At 37.3% G+C, this 22,744-nt stretch overlaps 1 protein-coding gene across 3 annotated transcripts in view; it reads right to left on the minus strand.

Moving 5' to 3' along the window:
* CALCRL (calcitonin receptor like receptor) overlaps positions 1-22,744 on the minus strand; it is a 62,056-nt gene that overhangs the window by 33,711 nt on the left and 5,601 nt on the right. Inside the window, exon 2 of one of the 3 annotated variants that reach the window (XM_083842912.1) lies at positions 16,467-16,648. The exons of the other annotated variants lie outside the window; for them this stretch is intronic. The gene's annotated coding sequence lies outside the window, so the exon portion shown is untranslated. The remainder of the gene's footprint in view (positions 1-16,466; positions 16,649-22,744) is intronic. 3 annotated transcript variants of the gene reach the window in all.

Below are 22,744 nucleotides of genomic sequence, written 5' to 3' on the forward strand. Positions count from 1 at the left end.
TATCTTCTAAATAGAAAGCTCTATCAGAGTTCAACAGCAAAATATAATGTAACTTCCTTATTTCTAGCCTAAAAGGAGATAGCAAGAGCTGTCAGCTAACATAAAATAACCTTTACTGTAGAAATCAGTTCCCCGGTACCACTTTTCTTTACATATTTTATCAAAACACAACAAATAACTTAGGATAATATTTCCCCCATTAGTTACGTTTTAAAATGATAGGGTTTCTCTTGGTTGGTTTTTGTTTTACAGTTCCTGTCTTATACAGTAATACTAGCACCCCAAATGCTTTCCTTCTTGAGTTGTTAAATAAGGGCAATGAAAATTTGGGTAAATAAATGTTTAGCAACAGACTGACATTGAGGTTCTAGAGCTTATTCCCTGGGATCCAGCTCTGATTTCCAACATTTTATAGTTACTAGTGCCTTCAGATTTTTCTGTGAGTGCTATTTGTCTATCACTCTGTTGAAGAACTTGTTGTGCTCACTTTACAAGCTTAACCCTTTTCACCCCATAGCCCAAACCCAAACTGTGCCTTGATTTCTAAAGTCCTTCAACGTAGCCATGTATGCTACTAGGCATAATTCACATTTTGTTCAATATTCTCCATCCGTGATGCTTAAATCCTTTAGCATTCATACAACTGTGAAGAAACTTAGAAAGAAGGTTGCTCTGTTGAATAAAGTTACCTGCAAAATGCTAGAGTGGACAGTATCAAATGCTGTAGGAAAGATTATTATTGGAAATGAGGATGAAAAGGGAATAATGACAGATTAAATTCCAAGAGCTGATCGATTAGGATGATTAGTGGTGGTACTTTTTTTTTTTTTCTACTAGAGTAATTTGCTGGTATATTATTTTAAAAACTTCATTTAAAATATATTCAGTAAGCTTTCTTAAGATTTCTCTTTCTCCAAAGCAATTGCTGTGTTGTGACAAGGACGTTTCAATTAACGTGTTAGTTTTAATAGAAGGGGATTGCTTGTGACATTTTCTCTTTTCTGTGGATCTAACAGTATCAAAAAGTTGGAGAGCTCCCGCAGTCTTCTTATTAGGTATATTTGAATGCCTCATTACCCTTTTGCCACTTGCCAATCTGTATTTTCTCCTGTGTTCAACAACAAAAAATAAAAACCTAACTGAAACTGGAAAAAGATATTCACAGACACACGCAGCAAAACCTCATTTGCTACACCCCAAAATTCAGAGGGACATGTTACTAATGTGACCCCAAACCCAGTCAATTACACAGTATAGCCAACATCATGAGGATGTCACTGGAGTTACTGAATCTTCCTGCCCAGGCCCTATGAAAATCAGAGAATGTCATAGGATAACTCAAACTGGAAAGGATCCACAGGGATGACTGAGTCTAAGTCCTGTCGCTGCACTCCAGCTGCATATTCAAATAGAGAAGCCGTAAAGTTTTCAGCAGAGGCCTTCATCAAGTATTTTGTTCCAAAGGCTCCCTCTCTCTTCCTGTCTCCCTCTACAGCTCCTTCTGGCATGAATATGGCAAGGATTTGGACCAGGGAACACCAACACTCACACAGCTGCTACAGCGAGGCCAAGTTTCCACAGTTATTTCAGAGTGCGGGCACAGCCCTTAGCTGAGAGCATACAGAGACTGAGGACCTTTTTTCTGTGACCATCAGAACTGTGAACCTTAACCATGTGTGCCAAACAAAAATGTTTTCACCTTGCTTTCCTCTCAGCTCACGCCTGCTGACATGAATAACAAAAGAGTAACCCATAAAACATCCCATGTGGTTCAGCAGCATTGCAAGTGGGAAGGGCATACAATGGGAATTTTATCCTGAAGCACCCACTCTGAAGCAGAGGGTCTCTCTGCTTGCTTCCTTCCTTTCCTCTCCGATCTCTCACACTCTGCTCCCTCTTTCCTCCATCTACTAACTGGGAAAGGCAGGGGGATTTATTTCCAAGAAGGAACTTTTCATAAGAATATAGTTACAAGATGAAATTATGTAGGTGAAAAATACTATATTGACCTCTCTGCTCCTAAGATTTTTCCACCTCCAAACAAAATCAGTGAACTAACACAATGGCAGCATGAATTCATGACTTCATCAAATAGACCTTAAAACACTTGTATAAAAACCCTTGCTCAGATGTTTAAAGTTCTTTTTTTTTTTTTCCAGACACTGCTTGTTCAAGAGTGCAGAGCGAACTGCTGCTCTGTGCATGTCTTGCAGTCACTATTTTTATTTGAATGACTCTGCTCAATGCTGCTTACCAAGTAATGACCCGAAAGGGAACCAAAGGTTTCTTTGTGAAAATGATTACAGCATGAAGTCATTTTCTCAACTGGCCCCCTTTAGAAAGTTTTCTGTGTGTCTGTGTGTTACTTCTTCATTGAAACATGTTAATTTTACAGGAACAATATTTCTACAGTTCAGTTTTCTCAAGGTCAGAACAAGGCAATGGGAAAGGGGGAATGGGTTAACCAAAGTGCATCACGACTTCTGTTTGTCCCAAGCTTACTGCTCAGGCTTTTTCTCACTGGCTCCGACCCAATTTGTTAATTAATTGTGTTCATGTGAAACTCACAGGTTTTAAATCAGAGTTCTTCCTAGATTCACATTTAGAAATGTGAACATTTACATATAAATATACACAAAAACACTCTCATTCAGTTCTAAATTTACTTTGATAATGTTTTCCAATATGATTTTTTATGAAATTACTAATTTTTAGGTGGACCATGCCACTTCAACAACTCAGAGCAGGATGGAGAAGTAGCAGGTGGCCAGGAAAGGGAACTGCTTACGCCAGCATAAACACAGTGCTGCTGCAACCACTGCATCAGGACCAGCGTCCTAACTTTGGGTTCACCTCTGGTCAGTCAATTGAACAGAAGTGACAAAGCAAACAGAGGTAAACTCTCAAAGGAAATGTCTGAAGCGCTATGGTCTTTTGATTTTGTGTTGAATTTTTTTTTTTAATAAAACAAACAAACAACAACAACAAAAAACATAATATGAAAAACTAAAATATCCCCAAAGTATTCATCTTTTAACCAGTACTAATTGGTCTCACTGGAAATGAATTTTCAGGTGGAAGTTCATACCAAACACTGGCATTTTCTCTCACAGGCTATTTCTGATGCATTTACTATACCAAAAAAAAGTTCAGGCAAATTTACAGCAATTTTAGAAAAATTCAGCTTGGCATACATATTCAAAACAAAATAAACGACCAGCTACTTCAAAGCCTTTACCAGGTCAACCTAAGTCACCACAGTTCAGAACATTTCCTCTTAAATTTAAAATTTCACATGCCAGAAGTCAGGAGTGCAAGATCTGGTATATTTCAGCCTTTGAATATTAGACATTACAAGTTATATTATGTTAAATTATCAAAACTATTAATCTGTCCTGTAGCAAAAGCCAAGAACAAGCAACAGCCAAAAACAACCTTCTGAATTCTAGTGGTCTGAAGCCTGTCTCCTTTCCTTTTTAATTACCTACAGTTATTTCCTATCTTTATTATATTTTTTTTTCTTTCTGTTGTATTCCTCAAATGGCATTTGATCAACAACTCAATTGGACTCATACAGAGCGTGTTAGCCATAAAGAAGATTGCAAGACTCAAAAACGTTAAAAAACAGAAGTAGTTAATCCCAATAATACCGAAAGAAATTACCTTCCACATATTTTTTAGAAGTTTATAGCACTGAATAATGATTCCTAGCTGCATATCCATATAAGCAGGGTCTTGAGACCTGCACTGCCTTAGTCTTGACTTCTAAAATCAAGTCCTATACTCTACATGGAGAAGAGTCAAGGCTTGCAAATGACAGAAAAGAATGGAGGCGCATACTCAAAGGACAGATTAAGAACACAGCAATGTCAAAACTTTTAACTTTACATCTATAACCGCAGCTTTTCTTTTTTTCTCTCTCTCCACATTCTCCTCACAGACCAGCTGCAGAAATCACCTTAACATAGCCATAAAGCAGAAGGAGCGAAAAAGGTTTTTTTAACCCCCTACACACAATTCCTTCAAGTGAAGGCATGTACCAAGATATTGCTATAGCCAATCATACTTTACAGGCAATTTTCCGCCAATCTGAGTTAACATTACTGTTGACAAAGAGAGGAAAATATCACCCACCAGTGATTTAAAGTCTTCTAAATGGGAATTCCCTTCAGCTTCATCCACACCCTACCACACCCAGAGGAATAAGCACAACTCCAACACGGATTCAAGCTTCTCAGAGTAAAGAAACACTTGTTTTGCTAGAGTTACTGTCAGTTTAGAATTGAATTACAGGATCTTAGTAATTAACTAATCACCTTAACAAAATGAGAACTGAGATCCTTTAAACTGCTACCAAGTGACTACACTAACTTCTCTTATGGTATTTACCCAATGTATTTTCCATTCCAATTTGAAAGCACATGTGGAGAACAACATAGAACAACTGGCAGCAATGTAAATTCGAGTCTCAGAAGTTTTCAGTCCCCTACATAGCAGTGATGACCATCTGGACAGCTAGAGTCAAATTCAATCAACCAGAACATATTTACATGGCTATCTTTATCAATTATCTTTGACACTGTGCACTTAGTTTTATACAAGTAATTCCTCTTTTTCATGAGGTCAGTGTATCAGTCTGAATATGGACAGTAGAAATTATCTTCACCACTGACTGAAATAATGTTTGTGTCTTTTCTGAAATACCACTTAGATTTCTTCCACCTGAAAGGGTATACAGCAGTACTTACCTGAAAGAACTAAGACACTAGCCCTTTTTGAATTTTCATATTTGTCCATCAATTTTCTTGTACAAAGCCCTAGTTCTTCCTTTGAAATACCAGAGATTAACAACGGCTGGAATCTGAAAAATTAACTGGATGGGCCCGAGTCTAACTGGCCTTAAATTTGAGTTGACATCCTATTATGTTTTCATGCTGTTAACAGAAAGGTGATGCTGTGCCACTGAAAAATGCTACTTGAAGAGATTATGCTGCTGGGAAAGATGTTAATAAGTTTGAAATAGCAAAAGCAGTTGGCGTGTCATCTAACAATTTAGCTGGCATGCAGTCTGTAAGCCACATGCATATTTGATGGTCAAGCGCTGCACTAATTCACCTCCTCTGACTAAGAACTGCAAGGAAGGATGACCATTAATAGGAGTCCAGTATTAGTTCCATGGGCACGAAGCTTTGTATATTTTGTTCTTTTTTTTTTTTCTTTTTCCTGCGCATTCCATCTGTTTCACATAGCTGGATAGTAATGCTGCGGCAGCATGAAATGTATCACTGCACATTATCACATAAAATCCTCTGGTCTTTGTGAAGCACAGATTTTACAGACAGTGCCAGCTGCAATCTGTAGGAAGCAGTCTGAATGTTTCCATGAATTCAGTTAAAGATCATATGCTCAGGGTGTGGCCGTGGGAAAGACTAGTGTATCTTACACACAGTCCCTACAGTCCAATTAGTGTTCCTTTAATTACAAACAGACTTTTCCATATCCTTTTGCACTATTCCACCCTGACTTACCTGAACATGAACCAAAAAAAAAAAAAACAATAAAATATTACATAAATTGGACACAATATCACAGTCTTGATAAATTTGAGTCTCACTCATACAAGGTATTTCTTGACGATGAAACATTACGTTCCAATAAAACCTTACAAACACCATAGCTATTCATGCACAGCTATTCTGGTCATAAATTATACATAAATGTTATTTATATGCCATTTACACACTTCAGCACATTGTCTCCCCTTCAAATGTAAAAATAATAATAATATAAAGGCAGAAACGTGTCATGGAAATCTCAATTAAAGCTTGTCAAAACTGCAAGCAACTGAGAATCTCCATTGCGAGCACGGAAAATATTAGGTGGCTTTAATATAGGTGTGCATATTTTCTGCAAACTCACATCCTACATTTATTTCCCTGGAGAAGAAAAAAATCTACAAAATTGTGATATTGATTTCATTGTCCCCCATTAAAAAAAATAATAATTATAATCCTGGTGCAAATGAAACACGTGGAATTCTATGGGAAGCATCTATTAAAATTAAGACATTCAACTGAGTAATTCTACAGGCCAGTTCTTGCCATTGCTCTGCCAGTGTCTGAGATGCAATTGCAGGACTCACATTCAGTAAATTTACTAACTGGCTTTATTAGCAAAGTTTGGACTTCAGACTTTAAGGCATTACTTAATATTTCCCAGACCGAGGTACCAGAAGTCATTATGAAAAAACAATTTTTGCTTACATTTTTCTATTCCTTCCCCCACCTTTCAACATAATAAGACACCTTAAAAGGCTCATCCATTTCATGCACTTGCATTTTAGGCAGAGGATCTGAACTTGCACCCATCCCTCTCAAAGCTGTATATATGTTTTTCCCTGTTCCAAAGGGCGTGCAAAACTTCTAATTCCTTTTACTGAGAAATTTTGTTCACAGCTGCTTGCTTGGCAGGGATTTGGGGGGGGGGGGGGGGGGAGACAGTTTTCCAAGCAATGGGGAAAAACAGTACAAAACTTTCAACATCAATGGCCTTGACATTGCTGGAGCCAATGGAAACGACATCACCCAACTGATTCCATGCAAGGGAACCATTCAGAAACAAACAAACAAACAGTCTCCTGCATTTATTTCCATTGGGGTAGCTTACACCAAGCTTCCTTTGGTGAAATGCAGATTTCTCCTGCATTGGCTTCCCCTTGCTGTTGACAGAGCAGGATATTTGCTGAAACCCAGCAGGTAATGAATATAATATTATGAATTAATCAGCAAAGAGAAAACACTGTTCTCTTTTGAAGCCATCTTTTTCTTCCAAGGAAGCCATCAAGTGCTTTATTGGTGACACAGATAATTGGGCCAAACACAGACACAAATTTTTTGTACTAATTCTTAACTAGATGCAAGTATTATTGGCCAGTGTATTCCTGAAGAGGTATATATTTTGCTGATACTGCAAGTATTTTTACAGAAATAAAAATGCTTGACTATTGCTCATTTTGCTATTACAAAGAACAAAACATTTCATGAGCTAACTTCTCACTTCCCTAACATCTCCAGGCTTCTCAAATGAAATCAGAACTTGCAGGAGTAACTTTTTTTTGTTTCTTTTCCTCCTTCCTCTCTCACCCTTCCCCACCCTCCCATATCCTAGTAAATTTTATAACTGCTCCGTGATGGCCTAATGCAGACAAACAAACCAGCCAACTTCTTTACAGAAGTTAAAAGCTGTTAGCAGCTGTTGTTACCCAGCTAGTCTCTCACATTTCATAAAACCATATTCTTAACCTTCTTTTGCAACACCCCCAAATCTTTACTGACTGTACAGCTAAAGAGTTGCCACACATCATTCCAAATCTAGTGGCATTTTAATGATGGCATTAATTATTCTGGATATCGTATAAATGTTTTATAGAGGAGGAAACAAACTTTTTTTGCTTTGTCTAAGCAAAGCATAAGATGGATTAGATAGACTTTGATCAAGAGCAACACTGACAAGTTTAGCTGCATTAGGTTTGTCCTATTATGCATATTCATTCCCTGGCTGCTCTTACCAGACAACTTCTAAGTTTGAAGTCAGTATTGATCTGTCTCAGTACACCATTTTAGAAGGCTATGGAGAAGAGATATAAACATTTGGTAAGTGATTTTAAGTAACTGAGAACTTCAAGTCTGAGGTGGCCATCACCCAGAGATCTGAACTCTGAACCCTACTTGGCTGGTCATTTTTAAGCATCAGGCATTACAAGGAGGATGGCCCCAAAACATCTGTTGAAAATCAGACTACCAAACTTATGGGAAAATTTAACTAATCCAAAAGTGGGAGCCAAAACAGCTACTGAACTATATAGTGCTACCGAATGTAGAATGATTACAGTACAAAAAAAAAAAAAAAAAAGTGGGTTCAGTTCTAAAAACAACACATTAAAAACCTTCAAAGCATGTAGTTTTTCCTTTAAGGTCACAGAGAGGCACCAAGAGAAAACATAAAGGGCAGATGAGAGTAAGGTAATTAAAAATACTGATCCTAAATCAGAGAATTGAGAGTTGGTTGCTAACTTCAGTAGGAATTCTGTGAAGGAATGGCTAAGCAACATCTGGCTCGTAATGACATAACTAATGTGTGAGGTATTTTCAGCAGTTAATGTCTGACAGACAGTCCTGGGAATCTCTGCGTCTTTCATCTGCTAACACAGATTTAATTTTTATTCTCTGTTGGAGAGAGTAGCAGTGAGGAGTGTTTAGAATCAGTCTACTGAAAATCTGTTCAGGCCATGCTTTGGACATTATTACCTCTGGTATCACTACAGACACCTCACAAGCTGAGTTTAAAGGAACACCTCCCAGAAGGGATTCCCAGCATTAAGTCACTTGAGTGAGAAAATCTACCTTAATGTTCTCTCTAAGAGACACGAAGCAGGTTTCCTGTACAGTAAAGGTACAGTCGTTACCTAAGGTGACCTCCTGTCCTGGCTCTACCTCTTTCTCATTTCTTGCAATGCATTCTAAACACTCGCCCTACAGACTGAATTGCATACGATAGCATTGTATTTGAACTACTGTGCCTAACTAGTTTGACCTGTTAAACATTTGCCAGAGCAAAAGAATGTTAGGAAAGGACAAGAACTGTAAAAATTTATTCTTACTTGAAATAGAACATATTTCCTGATTCAAAATGTGAGAAATATTACAGTGTAAAATAGAATATAACTTACTATGCATAATACATGTAAGAGGTAGATATCCATGCTACACCACAAAAGATTCTTGAACTATTCATGAATCTGATAATTATCATTACTGAATATCAATTTAAAAAGCTGCAGACATAAGTTTTAAGACTTGATTTAGATTTTGAAGCACTCTCCCAGACTAACAGTAATTCTGAAAAACTTTACAGTCTTTCTGGTTGGGGAAATTTATTCATAATTGTCCTAATACACCAAGGATTTCTCAAATCTCTGCACTTAAAACAAAACAATAGAACTGAAAGGGTGTTAACTTCAGAAGCTAATTATAACTTTTTAAATACCAACACCGTTAACAATTCTACTGTCCAAACAATCCCTCTGGGACATTCACAACATGTGCTAGTGCAGTGGAAACAAACCTGCCTAGCTATTCATGATAATCTGCCCTTTTTAATTGAACTTCTAGAAAAGGAAAAAGTGAACACTGTATACGAATACTGCAGTAAGTGCGAAAGTATTACAAATCAAACAATTGGCCCTCATTTTGATTTTTCTACAAATTGCTAGTATCATAATCAGTCCCTAGTATTGACTCCACTTACATCAAGGTTGCAATCTGCAAGCACACATGTACAGCTACACACATGCTGCATCTTGCTGACCACTACTCATCACATGCACGTGTAATGAGAGAGATCAAGCCTGGAGACTGGGTTCACTTGCCTACCCGTAGGCTCCTAGACCCCTTTGAGATGACCTGAGGGTAAAGAGACAGTTGCCAAAGCTTTCCCCAGTGTCTCCGGAGCATCTTGCATGGAAGTAACCACTGCCTGGTTTGCCTCCAGGCAGTAGTAGGTGCCTGCGTACTGGGCAGTCACTTCCCACCCCAAACACATAACACCAGAAATCCTTCCCATATTACCAGCTTCCCTATGAACTGCTTAGCTGAAAGAGCAGAAGAAAAAAAAAAAAAAAAAACACGCCCCAAAACCACAATGAAATTTGGAAGAAGCATAAAAAAAAAAAATACACAGCATGTTTACATTTTGGGTTTCCTAGCAGTTTTGCTAAAGTCACTATGACATGTTCGGAGCAAAATCAAACAACCCAAAAACAAAGGTCATGTGAAAAGGCAGGAAGGGTCACACTTAAAAGCTGGATCACCTCCAGGGAGTGCAACGAAGGGGCAAATCAGTAAGCAAAATTTTCAGAGAAACCTCAACAAGCGCCAGAAAAGCCTTATGAAAATTTTGGGTGAGATTCCAACAAAAAGGTGGAATATCATCACGGCATGGTTGTAAGAAATGAGAAGACAGCTGAAGAAACATTGGAAACAACTTGTATAGTTTTCCAGCAACTGTAATCTATCAAAACAATCACTAGGGTAGATGAGTACTGCAGGCTGTGTTTAATTTATCCTGTTTATATAGACTTTTTTATTATTATTATTTTTAAAAAACATTGTATACCAGAAACACTGACAAATGCAGAAATATGGAGACACTTTTGCAGGAAACAGCTCCTCCCAGAGTTTAAGTGACCAGATTCAAGCGGTCTTAAAGTACAGAGAGGAGGTGGAGGAAAGGGCGGCATCCTTTTGCAGCAATGATTAGTTTTACTGCACTACCATTATCTGTTGAGGTTAGCAGCTTGCTTCTGGGATTGCAAATGACACTGCGGGGCTTTGCCAAACAGTCATAAAATGGCAGCTCTGAAGGTATTATCTTATAAAAGCTGTAGGCCAGCACCCTTCTCCATTTCCTAAAAGAGCTCAACAGAAATAGATTTTTGTAGAGACAATATTTGATGAAGAAATATATATTCAAGGAGAAGTGGCATACATTGCTGTAATAAGACCAGGCTGGAAATCCAGTTAGTCCCCTGAACAATTTGGAAATTCTCTCAGATAAAATATTTTCACCACAGAAAGGTCTAAGTAAATCTAGCATTAAGGGGGGAAAGAAAAAAAAAAAAAAAAAAAAAGAGGAAGCATTCACATTGCTGTCTAAGGTTTAAGAAGTTTTGCTCAAGGACTCTTCCATGGACCTTTGGTGACTGTTCAGCTGGAAATGAAGGACTCTAGAGACTTTTTGAAAGCAGTAAGAGATATCCTGAGTCCCAGCCAGCAGCCTAACAATGGAGCTTCCAACAGCCAAAACTGTGTGAATTGTATTACAAATATCATCCATTACTGCTCTGTGTGCTTATGGACCCTTCATATAATTGTAGTTTAACTATATAGTATTTTATTATGAAAGATGCTAAGCTGTATGTAGTAGACCTCTATAAAAATCCTACTGTGTAGTTCCCATGTATTCCTTGGGAACGAACAAATAACCATGGCTGTAAAAAGACTATTTCATACATCACTCCCATATCACTTGCATTTCACATCTTACTAGTATAACACGAAAATTTCTTTATGATAACCTGCTCTAGGCTTAAAGACAAAAATAATTATTATTTTTTTTTAATAGCACCTGATTTATATTAAAACCTCATTGAGAAGCTATATATCTTCAATGTCTTCTATCATAAAATGGCTCAAGTGCATTTTTCTAAGCAACATCCTTTCCCTCCAACAGGACTGTGACATAGGTGGAGCTGATCACTGTGGGATTTGGATTAGTTTCTTGGCAGAAGTGGTTATGACGTACTTGCTGCTATATCCTAAGGTTTGTTAGATTCTTCATTCTAGCTGCAGCTACCACATCCTATGGGGATAACTAAGGAATTATTGCAGAAAACTGTTATCTGAGCTATAGATTTGAGAATTTTGTTCTTCAAAGGTGTGTTTTTGCTGCATTAGTTACATTTATCGCAAGGGCTGCAATGCTTCAATAACTTAGTTTTGCACATTATTTCTTATTTCTACTAAAAACTATGGAAGTAAGAAAGATGAGCTACTTAAGTTATAAAAATCTGAGATTTCTAAAGGCAAGTGTTAACACTCAACAATTTATTTCCCCTCAACTGAGCTGAGAGCTCTTTAGAACTGTGAAAACGTGTTTATAAGTCCTGTCATTTTTGGTATATCAGACAGTTAATTTTGATTGGGGTCTTTTGATTTAACTGCAGAGAAAGACATGTTGAGACAACTACAAATGTGAGTCTTCACACACTTAGGATTCTCCCTGTGCTATTTCTCTCCTCCCAGCTTGATTAGACATTCAGAATCCGCTGCTCAATGTTGTCATTTCTTCATTGCTACTCCCCTCAAGTGCTTCTGTGGGTTGTCAGCTCTCTTGGCTCAGGAGAAACCTGGGTGCGATTATGACTCTTCCTTGCAAAGCTTCTTCACTACAGAAACTCTGACTATATTTCTTTTACTCTTCCCTATGCTCCACTGGCCCTTAATGCCATCACAAAGGAAAACAGTCTTTGAAGCGTAACTACCATGCTGAGGGTGTCAAAGATGATTAAAATGTAGAATACTAAATGATGACATAATTGGTCTAATTCTCTTCTCATCTTAGTGTAGAAAGGAGCAAGATTAGAGTAGCTGGTGAGAACTTATCCTGTCCTGAATAATGCAAGACACCCAAATGGTCACTGTACACAGGTTTTATTACTGTCCTTGGAGGACAAAAGCTGTAGAGTGTTAAAAAGCTTACTGTCTAGCTGGCAAACATGCGTTTTGTCATGATGACCTATGTCACTTATGATCAAGTAAACTTTAGAAATATAAAAATAAAGTTAGGGAGCTGTTGTTGTTCGAGGCTTTAAACAAAACACAAACATGCTTTCCTTTCTGTGCTAATTCCAGGAGGAAAAGGAAGTCAACACAGTTAATAGCTGATAATTATAAAAAATACTATGTTACTTTATATAGCCCAGAATATAGCTTGCACAAACACAAAAGATCTTTCCTTCAAGTGCTTTCAGTCACTGGCTTTTTCAAATGTCTGGATAATAATATACTATCATTGTTAACTAAATCTGTAGTCAGATAAAGGTACGTGAGCTTCAGAGTAATAAGTAAGTTCCTGAGACCATCAAGGATAAATTGCCTTTTTTTTTTTTTTTTTTAAATGCAAAACATTGCAAAAATAAATTCAGTTCCTTAAAGTGAAGCAAACTTCTTTTTCCACTTCAACAAGCACTGTGTGCAGGGTACGGACAGAAGCCAAAAGAAGGACACTAAAGCTCAGTGGCCTAGATCTGATTAAAGACGAGAAATCCTCCATTTAGAGTGTAAAGGTTCCAGCTTAATTATACCTGTGAAATAGCTTTAAGTGTCTAAAATAAATGAAAAGCTCATGAGGCATTACAAAAATGCAACAGCCCTGTGATATTCCGATCCCTGAAAACAACATGTCACTGCTAGCAAATCAAAAACATCTGTTTCCACACAACATTAATTGGTCTTATGAGCAATTTATTATGGAGCCAAACTTCTAAAAACCTAAGAAAAAAAATCATCAGGATTGGAGGAAAGGTGAGGGTGGGAGCTCGGTCCCAGTACGTGTAAACAAACTTGCACATTTTCTTTAGTCTACTGGAGCCTTCGCATGTTTGGCAGTTTTATAGCATTTCTCAAGATACAGCTACAGTTGCATTGTACTAATATACATAGAATATATGGTATGAATACTAAGACCATCAGCATTATGAAACTGCTTAAGCCAGTAAATTTCTAGTCCCTGTGTTATAAGAGTTATCTGACACCTAAAATTTATGAAAACTAAGCTACTTATTCACTTTGGTGCAATAGCCAGGAACTGATTCACAAATTAAGAGCAAAGCCAAATAAAAATGAAATTTCTTGCAAATACATAAACCATGTATTGCACATACCTAAACCAGCTGATCCCTAAGAAAAAACCATTAGCAGCAAGTCTTCTCTGACATGACTTACTTTGGAGGCACAAGGTTTTCATTATGTTGTTTTTACTGTAGCAAATCTGCACATCAAGTGGACAGAAAGATTCTGTATTATGCTAGGTGGCATGGGAGGGTGCTGAGGCTGAAGCCCAAGTATGAAGCCCAAGCCCAAGGAACCGATGAACATATTTAGTGCATCAAATAAGTAACAGCATAGCTGGCTAAGCTGTGTTGGCTTCTGTATAGTTAATGTTTTTCCAAGAGCAAGAAGGTTTCTCCCTATTCTTAACAGAGTACACATGGGCACAGTAATTTATCTAATAACTACAATTTTGAAACAAAATTTATTATTGTTTCCTGAACTGAGGATGACACAAAAATGTTAAAACAGGTCTGCACAGTGCAAAAACCACTAGCAATCTACCAAGAGCTGGATGTTCCCTTCCTTACTCACAGTGAATATAGTGAATATACTTTCATAAGTCTTTCACCTAACAGAGGAATTTGGGGAACATTACTCCGATATGCAAATAGTTCCTTGGAGCAGCTGCAACAGCACATAGGTGCTACAGAAGTACACTTTGCCCACGAAAACACATATAGCTAAGTGAAGATAAATTATAAAACAGCACTCATACATTTTTTGTCGCAAGTCATGCTGACCATTTTTTTTCCCCCTCATATTCATCACACTAGGAAATAATTTTTCATCCTAAAAAACAAATTGATCTAAGCATAAGTAATCATCAGCCTGTATTTTAGGAGACTACGGATGCTAATGTCATAAATAACATTTATACCGTACTTATCTTACTAGTTTGCCTATTATAGAATTAATGAACTATTAATAGGACTTAGCATTGCAGAACATATATTTTGTGTGTCAAAAGTGTTGTTCTTTCAATGATTAAAGTTTACTGATTTTTATCAGTGAGAGATGAGAAACTGTTCCAGCAAGCTCAATCCTACTTCCTTGAAAACATAAACAAGAAATAGCACCAGCTGCTTGGCAGGGTTCTGCTAGAATGATAACATGGTCTCTGAGTGCTCTTGTTTAACCAATAGAGTTAATTACTGATGAATACTAACACAGCAATAACACTGACAACTGCATCACCTACACCATCTAGCAAAATAGCTGTTAGCTCACGGTGGGCACTACATTCATACTGGCATTTTCTAATGTTATTTCTGCATGTATTATACTTCTACAGTAATATTTGAGCAAAGTAGTTGATTGTCTAAAACTATGAAACATTAAAACTTAGCAAAGACTTGTTAGTAAAGAGAATTTGATATATTAATAACATGCAAATTCAGTATTAAATCTATCTGAAACTAAGCACATAAAAAAATCTTTTCTTAAACAGTAGCTACCCACTACCTTGGGTCAACCTTCAGTAGTGATTCAGAGAAAATAAATACGAAGAGAGAGTTCATTCTGCAAGTGGACTGCAACGCTGCCAAACTTCACATGAAATTAACAGAGTGTTGCTCATCAAAAATGACACCTATTTTTATTAGAACAGAGAATGATCAATTGCTTATTAAAAACATGAACATGAGAAAGAGACAAAGGAAATTCTTGCATAGCTATTTTATTGAGAAGACAAGAGGGAAAGAATAGGAAATAGCTAAAATTATGAAAGAAAAAAGTGACAAGGGAAGTACTGAGAAAGAGAAAAAAACAGCACACACACAAAAACACCAAAAACACCAAACCCCAACCACAAGTTCTGCTGTAACTATACAGTTGTATCCACTTTTTTTGGATAATGTTCCAGATTTGTGGGTCTGGAAATTTGGAAAGGAATCTCATGAGAACATGCTTTCTCATGATATTTTAGATACTCCCAGGTTATAAGCCTGCCAGAAATAATGCAAGAGCAGCCTTTTTCCATAATATTTTTGTTCTTTGATTCCAACTCCAGCAAAAGAGTAGGAACTGCAGAGGCGTGTGAACTTCAAAGAGTGATCAGCAATACAATTCTCTTTCCCTGTTCCTCACCAATGTGCAATAGGGTACAGCTTGGGTTTTGGAGAAAGCAAGAGAAGACTGATTTCATCTGAATCACTTTCTAGTTTTGAAAACATATTTGTTGATGTTATTTACAATAAACCACACCTGGCAGTAGTCTTGTTTCTACTTGTTTTGTTACCAAATGGTTTTCTAATAAACATCAAGGATTTTTGTCCCCGTTCTTGAGCACTGTGTTGTGATATCACACACAGGATTCCTGCAGCTTACAGATATGACTGGTAAATAAAACAGGATGTTGTTGCAAAGATTACCTTTCTTAAACAAAACAAGAAAAAAAATGTTAATTCACTCAAATGCTGTGAAAAGGGATCTTCTAACAGTAACAATGATAATATGCTCGCTACATTTTGAATGAAACAAAACAAAACCACCCAATTTTGTATTAATTATCCCTCAAGGCTGGCTACAGAAAAAGAGGTAGTTACATCCCTGCAGTTGACCACATAACTAACATTTCCAGATCTGTATCTTGTAGTTCTTCAAAAGGCATGCAACCTGGAAATAGGTCTTCTGATAACCATGCTGTCATGCTATCAGGATAAAGTAAATCAAAAAATCTACTGGAAGAAAGTGGTTTCTGGCTTAACGACCCTTTGCGCTGTCCATATAGGTTTGGTGGAGAAGGATTACTCTATGTTCTGTTTTATTACAATATATACTTTCACGTTATGGGTGGAAAACACAGTAAGTTTTTTCAGAGAGTTGCAGATAAGTGAGAATCCTTATTCTAAAGATTTGGGGAGGCAGCAGTCTAAGACTCTCAGAGCACAGAAAAAGGAAAAAAATGGAGCCAAGACGTATTTACTTGCTCCACAGAGACTATGCTAGATGAAAACAAAATCTGTGGAATCAAATGGAAAACAAAGGAAATGAGAATGAAATAAAAGTGAAGTTTACCTTCTCCTTTGCTGTTTTTAGCTAGAAGACAAGGTCTGGATAGCGGCAAACTTACAGGGGCAGCACTGTTTTCTCTTTGAAAGCTGAGGGACCCCAACAGCAGGGCAGGAAAGGCATTTGAATCTCTTCAAACAGACAGCAGTTGCCCGATAACTTGGTGACCTTCCTGTTAAGTCCAAAGGCTGCAAACACACAGAATCTGTATGACCCATGGCATCTTCAAACACTGGAAGTTGTTAACCAAGTTCCCAATATCAGGAAACAACTGTCCCTCTGTGACAAGCTGAGGTTCATCCCCCTCTGTGGGACTGGAAATCATTCATACTCTACTTGAGTATGCTTACAGTCTAGGCCCACTATTATTTTTATTATTATTATTATTTAAAATAACTGAAACAGTAAACATAATCCTATATAAAAGCCTTTTCCATGTTATGTATAAAACTAATCTCCAAAAGTAGAACCAATCTGAAAACAAACAATCATTGCCAGAAAATTTCTGATGACTCTTTAATTTTTTTTTTAATCACTTTTGATAAGGAAGGCCAACGTTTTTTATATTTTCTGAATATTACTCTCTGTGGAAGTACATTCCTTTTATCTCCACTGAAATCATGTAACTCTGATATCTATGACACAACGAACACTGTCCCCTTGGGCACCTTGGTATGACTCAGTGATTTCTAGATCCCAGGTTGTTACAGCACGAGCTAGAAGCCTAGTAGGAACGTGATAGCTGTTTCCATCTCTCTGTTTTGGGGAACAAGTCAAGAGAGAGATTTTCAACAATGAGGAACCCCACAGGGAAAGCAAACCAACAGAAATCTTTTTTTAACTACTTTTGTGGTCCCTTTCTTAGTGAGATGACATACACCTAATTAATCAACTGGTCACTCTCTAAGAAAACCCAGAAAGAAAAATAACAAGCAAACAACATCGTATGTAATCCTTTTCACATGTTCAATGCTCTAAGTGCATTTAAGTGTTCCTTTCAGAAAGTCCCAAATAGATTCTGAAAGTCCATGTACATTTCTTGGATATATTTCTATTCAAAATACTGCTTGCTTACAGGCATGTAAGATTATTTTCAGGAGAAACACATTAACTACTGTGCTGTCACTGAAATATTGTTAATTAGCATTAATTGGTTGTTTCATTTTTACATTAAGTAATGTACATTCTCCTTCCTCTGCCAAGTGATATATTCATATTCTTTGTTAAACAGATAATAACATTGGGTGTAGGAAGAAATTACTCAGTACCCACTGTGGCTCACCTTTCAAAATTAGTGGTACCATGGACCCAGAGGCCAGCAGACATTTTCTTCCACACATACTTTCTCTTTGAAGCTTTCTTGCCAGTCATTAGCTTTTTTTTTTTTCCCCCCTATCTATAACTCCCTTCAAATTGCTGATGACTTTACAAGCCCTAGGCCTTTTCTTTTTTTGTGCTCTGCATCTTACCCATATAGTTCCACTAAGTACATGGAACTGTATAAGTATTCTACTTGTGACTTGAAGGATTTTGAAGGACCGAATATTCAAAATCCAAATGGAGCCAGAGAGCCGAAGGAAAACAGTTCGTCTCTAACACTTCCAGTGAGCCATTTGTCCAGCTGGACAAAAGCTGTACAGTTTGGAAAAGCTTCTGATGTGCAGCATTAATTCAAATCTCATCCACTGACACTTCACATCAGTTAATATGTCTCTTATTCTGCAAGAACCAGACTCATATAGATATACATGTAGTGGCTGATTCTTCCACCCCCTTGTCCTTGCATGCAGAAAGGGTCTGTGCAAGAGAAAGCAGCACTGAGATTTGCTGTAAGAAATTTTGCTGCCAGACAGACTTCCCTTCACAGTTCTGCTAACCTCAAAACTTGACCTACAGTACCCTTAGTTTTCCATTCCATAGACTCTATTACACGGCTATTCCAAATTAGGTTGTGTTTATTCCAAAAATCATTTTCACATCTAAGAAAAAGACACGTCTTGATTAAAGACTAAGACATTCTCATACAACGCTGAAAACATGCAGTTTTCATCAGCATCCCAAATCCCCGTGGACTGGTTACTAATCTACTCTACTAATCCCTGGATCCCAATTCCAATTTTGTGTCCTCCCAGATTTGACTGAATCCTCTCACTTGATCTCCTTATTTCACATTAGCTTGACACTTTCTTTAAATATTTGCAACTGTGACAATTTGTGGGTGTCCTTCAATTGGAGAAGTGTGAATTTAATTACACATGACATAAACTGTCCACGGTTGCTTGAAAGGCCCTATAGTTGCTACTTCTTACCTTCACCTTTTACAACAGACTAACCCTATGGATACCAAATGTTGAAAATGACTGAAAAATCTTCTATATGTCAAAAAAACAGTACTGTAAATGAGCTGTTTTCAAACTTCAAAAGCAAAACATTTGTTTTTAAAAGATTTTTGGGACTTTTAAATTCTACAGCTCATCATAAGCTTCTGCAACTTCATTTTGCTAAATACACTAGAACTAATTTGCCATTTGATAGTGAAGCATTTCCTGGCTCTTCTTATTACTTTATCCACCCTACTTGTCATTACTAATGATGACAAATAAATACTGAATACTTGCCATGTATATATACTTATTATGAACCCTGAAAAGCCACTTCCTACAGAGGTATTAGATAAAATTTTATTTTATCAAATTGAACTTAGAATATGGGCAGTTTGTACCCTTACCATACTAATGATACGGTGCTGACAAATGAAGCAAGCTGGTAAATACAAAGCTTGCTCATAACAGGATTGAGCAAGAAAACACACTGTAATGACCCTGTCTTGAACATCCTGTAATAGTCCATTGTTCCTCTCTATTACTCTCATTCAGCAATTTTTTTTAATTGCGGATGCATGGCAGCAAAGGAACCAAAGTAATGTTGAATCGCACGTGCACAAATCACAGCCCATAACTGAGGTGAGAAAAAGACCCTGGCAAACTGAGACAAGTTTTGAATGGTCTGTTAGCTAGATATGGAGCCTTACAAAACAACAAAACCAGCACAGTAGCAAAAATAGGAAGATTCCTTCCCTTGCATAGATGAAGAAGAGACGTGATAGTAAGAGTCCTCTACATGTGGCAACTGGATGTTTCACCTTCACTGTGTGAAAAACTAGGAGCTAGCTTACCACAACAGTTACTGGCATCTTAACTCTCTCATGTACTGTACACCTGCTTTTGGTGCCAAATTAAAATAACGAATAGACGATTAATTTAGCAATCCTACTGCTAATTCCTCTCATACACGTAACTGCAAACACAGATTTCTCACCATCTGAAGGAATCTTTTAGTTTTTTCAAATGACAATGTAGATAAAGAAAAGGCGTGGACACCTGGCTCAGCTTTCTCTCTGCAGGTAGGAGGTCACACTGAAGATAACATCATTCCATTTACTGATTTGTTCACAGTTTACTTTCCTACAGGAACCACATTCTGATTAATTCAGATATATTTGTGCGTGAGTGCAATTTTCTTTCCTTCCATCATTTTATCTTCCTTGCTATGAGATTTTATTATTTTACTGTTACTTAGTGCTCAAGGAAGGCTGAGAATCTTAGGCTTCAGAGCTGGACAACTGTTCTGTTTCAAAGCTATGAAGGTGTAAGATTACAGGAGCTTATTATAAAAGCTTGGAAATCCAGGAAACAGGCTAAAGAAATTGTAAAAAGAATAGAAAATAAAAACTTCTGTGGGACTTCTTAAGCCAATCCTCCATGCTGTTTTTGAACATTTTGGTTTGGCAAATGTACATTCCCTGAGGAGGCTGAGTTACAACAGGTAACTGTCTATCATGCCATTTTGTCTTCAGTGGATAAAACACATTTCAGAAGTATCTCTTCTCCCCTTGTCTAGTCAGGTTTAGAGAGCTTATTGCAACTGAGCCCTAAAATCAGCTATCAATCTGGGTTATTTTGGTGCTGACTTCCCCCTGACTGTGTACACTTAATCTTATAGAAGGCAGCGTACATTGACATGCTCTGGTGCCCCAGTGCCCCCACAGAGATGGTGCAAGAATTTTGCCATCCTTCCAAACCCTGAAATACTGCCATGTCCTTCATGGGCTGTAATGTGACTCTGAGAAAAGCTTAGCATGTCAGCAGACCATGTTATCTCTGTAGCTCTAAATAAAAAAGTGCCCAGTTAAACTACATAGGCTGAATTCTGCCCTTGGATTGCATGCATAGTTTTTAGAAGAGGGATCTGCTCTACAGAAGAAACGTGATTTTTACAATCTCTTCTGAAACATTTGGAGGGGGGGAGCAGGGAAAGGTGCAAGCCCAGCAGCTGCCACAATGGTTCACATTGAAAGGTTAAAAACATCTGAATTATGTTTTTCTACGTAGTTTCCTATGAACCCTGCAAATGCTGAGATAGTGCATCCAGAATGCAGGGGACAACATAAGGCTCCTGTAAGACAGGGCTGTGATCTCTGCAGTCACTTTAAGAACAACACTGTCAAGATCCGAAGACTGCTCAAACCACCTTCTTTAGTCAGAAATTAAGCATTTCCACTATGAGAAATCGAGTATGAATTTAAATGAATATAAATGAATACCATTAATTGTACTCCCGACAGAATTGTTTGATCTTCCAGCTACTGCAGATTTGGCAGCTCTGCGGGCAATTAGAACACTGCAATAGCAGCGTTTAACTTGCTGGGAGTTGCTACTTACATGCACTCATTGGTTTCCAAAGTTACTCTTCTCTAGGACTACACTTTTCCTTGTTTGTTTTCACCACAAAGATTTTTATTTCCTGATGCACAGATACGACTAACTGATCAGAAAACTTGAAAAAAAAAAATAAAGCTTCTTTACACACTCCTTCCAAAACAGAATTAAAAAACAAACAAACAAAAAACACAACAAAAACAAAATACCACCAGAGAGGTGAAAAAAAATGCAATTACCCCAAAAAAACCAACTGCACTGGCATTCAAGTAACCACAAGAAAGGCTACAATTTAGCTCAGTGACTAAGTACTCACTTAGTGTTAAGTATGTGGTTTTTCCGATTGCTGCTAGCCACATACAAAAAAGCACAATCATGGTGGCCTTCAATGTATTATGATGCAATAAACAACACAATTTATTAAAAAAAATAGAGAACGCAGAGTAGCGTCCATGCAGAGAGCAGTTGGACAGCCATCAGGAAAGAGCCTTAATTTTGGCTTTCCTGAACTTGTTTAAACTGACTTTTTCCCAACAGAATACTAAATCAATTTAAAAAAAGGTTACCAATCTCGCTAGTCAGCTATAGCACACACATCTGTTGTTCTTAAGAACAGCTTTTCAAGGAACAGGACTATGAATTTCAATACACAGTCATTTATGGAAAGGGTTCTCACCCCCGCCTTCCCCTTCCAAGAAACTAGACGCGTGAAGACAGACATTTCTCTTTGAAAGGAAGGATAAGGCAGAGGTTAATTTCATCTGCATGAGCCAATGTAGGATAAGCTGTTGGAAATATTGTCAAGCCACATTCTTAATGCCTGGCAAAGTGACTCATTCAGAGTCATCACAGGAAAGGAAGTGGAATAGAATAAAAAACGGAACAGGATGGGGGCTTAAACAGGAGAAAGAAGTGAGAGAAAGGAAACCGAATTGTTTAAAGAGGCCTGAAGTTATAAGTCCTATAACTGATTTTTTATTTTTTAAAAAAAGCGTAAAATATATATATTGCACTATGCATATATATACACATGTATGTATGTATGTATACATGCATGTATTTATGAAATCCAGCTTCTTTCTAGTTGAAAAGAGACACGTGCATCGCCTTCCAAAGCTGCCTGCTGAGGTATTTGTCTCAGTACAAGAAGGCATTAACACAGTACAGGAAATAAGCAAGGATTCCCTCTAGAAACCCACAAGTTCATAACAATTATGTTCCTATTCCATACAATATGGACTCCACAGACTACTGAGTTATGCACTTAGGTTAAAGTCCACAAAAATGCAATAAACACGTTATTCTGCTTTCTAGAGGAACACTTTGTAGAATCAACAAATAAACCCTTATTTTCATTACAAAAAATACATCTTTGGCTTTCTTATACTAGCAACTTGGTGCACTGTGAAAATGTTTCTCTTCTCCAAATATGATTACTATGAAACTCTGTATAATTAACCACCCCATAATATCAATTTTTGAATTTAAATAAAAACCAATATGCAGACTGCTTTAATAAATAAACATATTACTTGTGCAACTATAATTTCCACTGACAAAAAGAAT

The sequence above is a fragment of the Anser anser genome (assembly GCF_964211835.1).
Source record: "Anser anser genome assembly, chromosome: 6".
Taxonomy (NCBI): Eukaryota; Metazoa; Chordata; class Aves; order Anseriformes; family Anatidae; genus Anser; species Anser anser.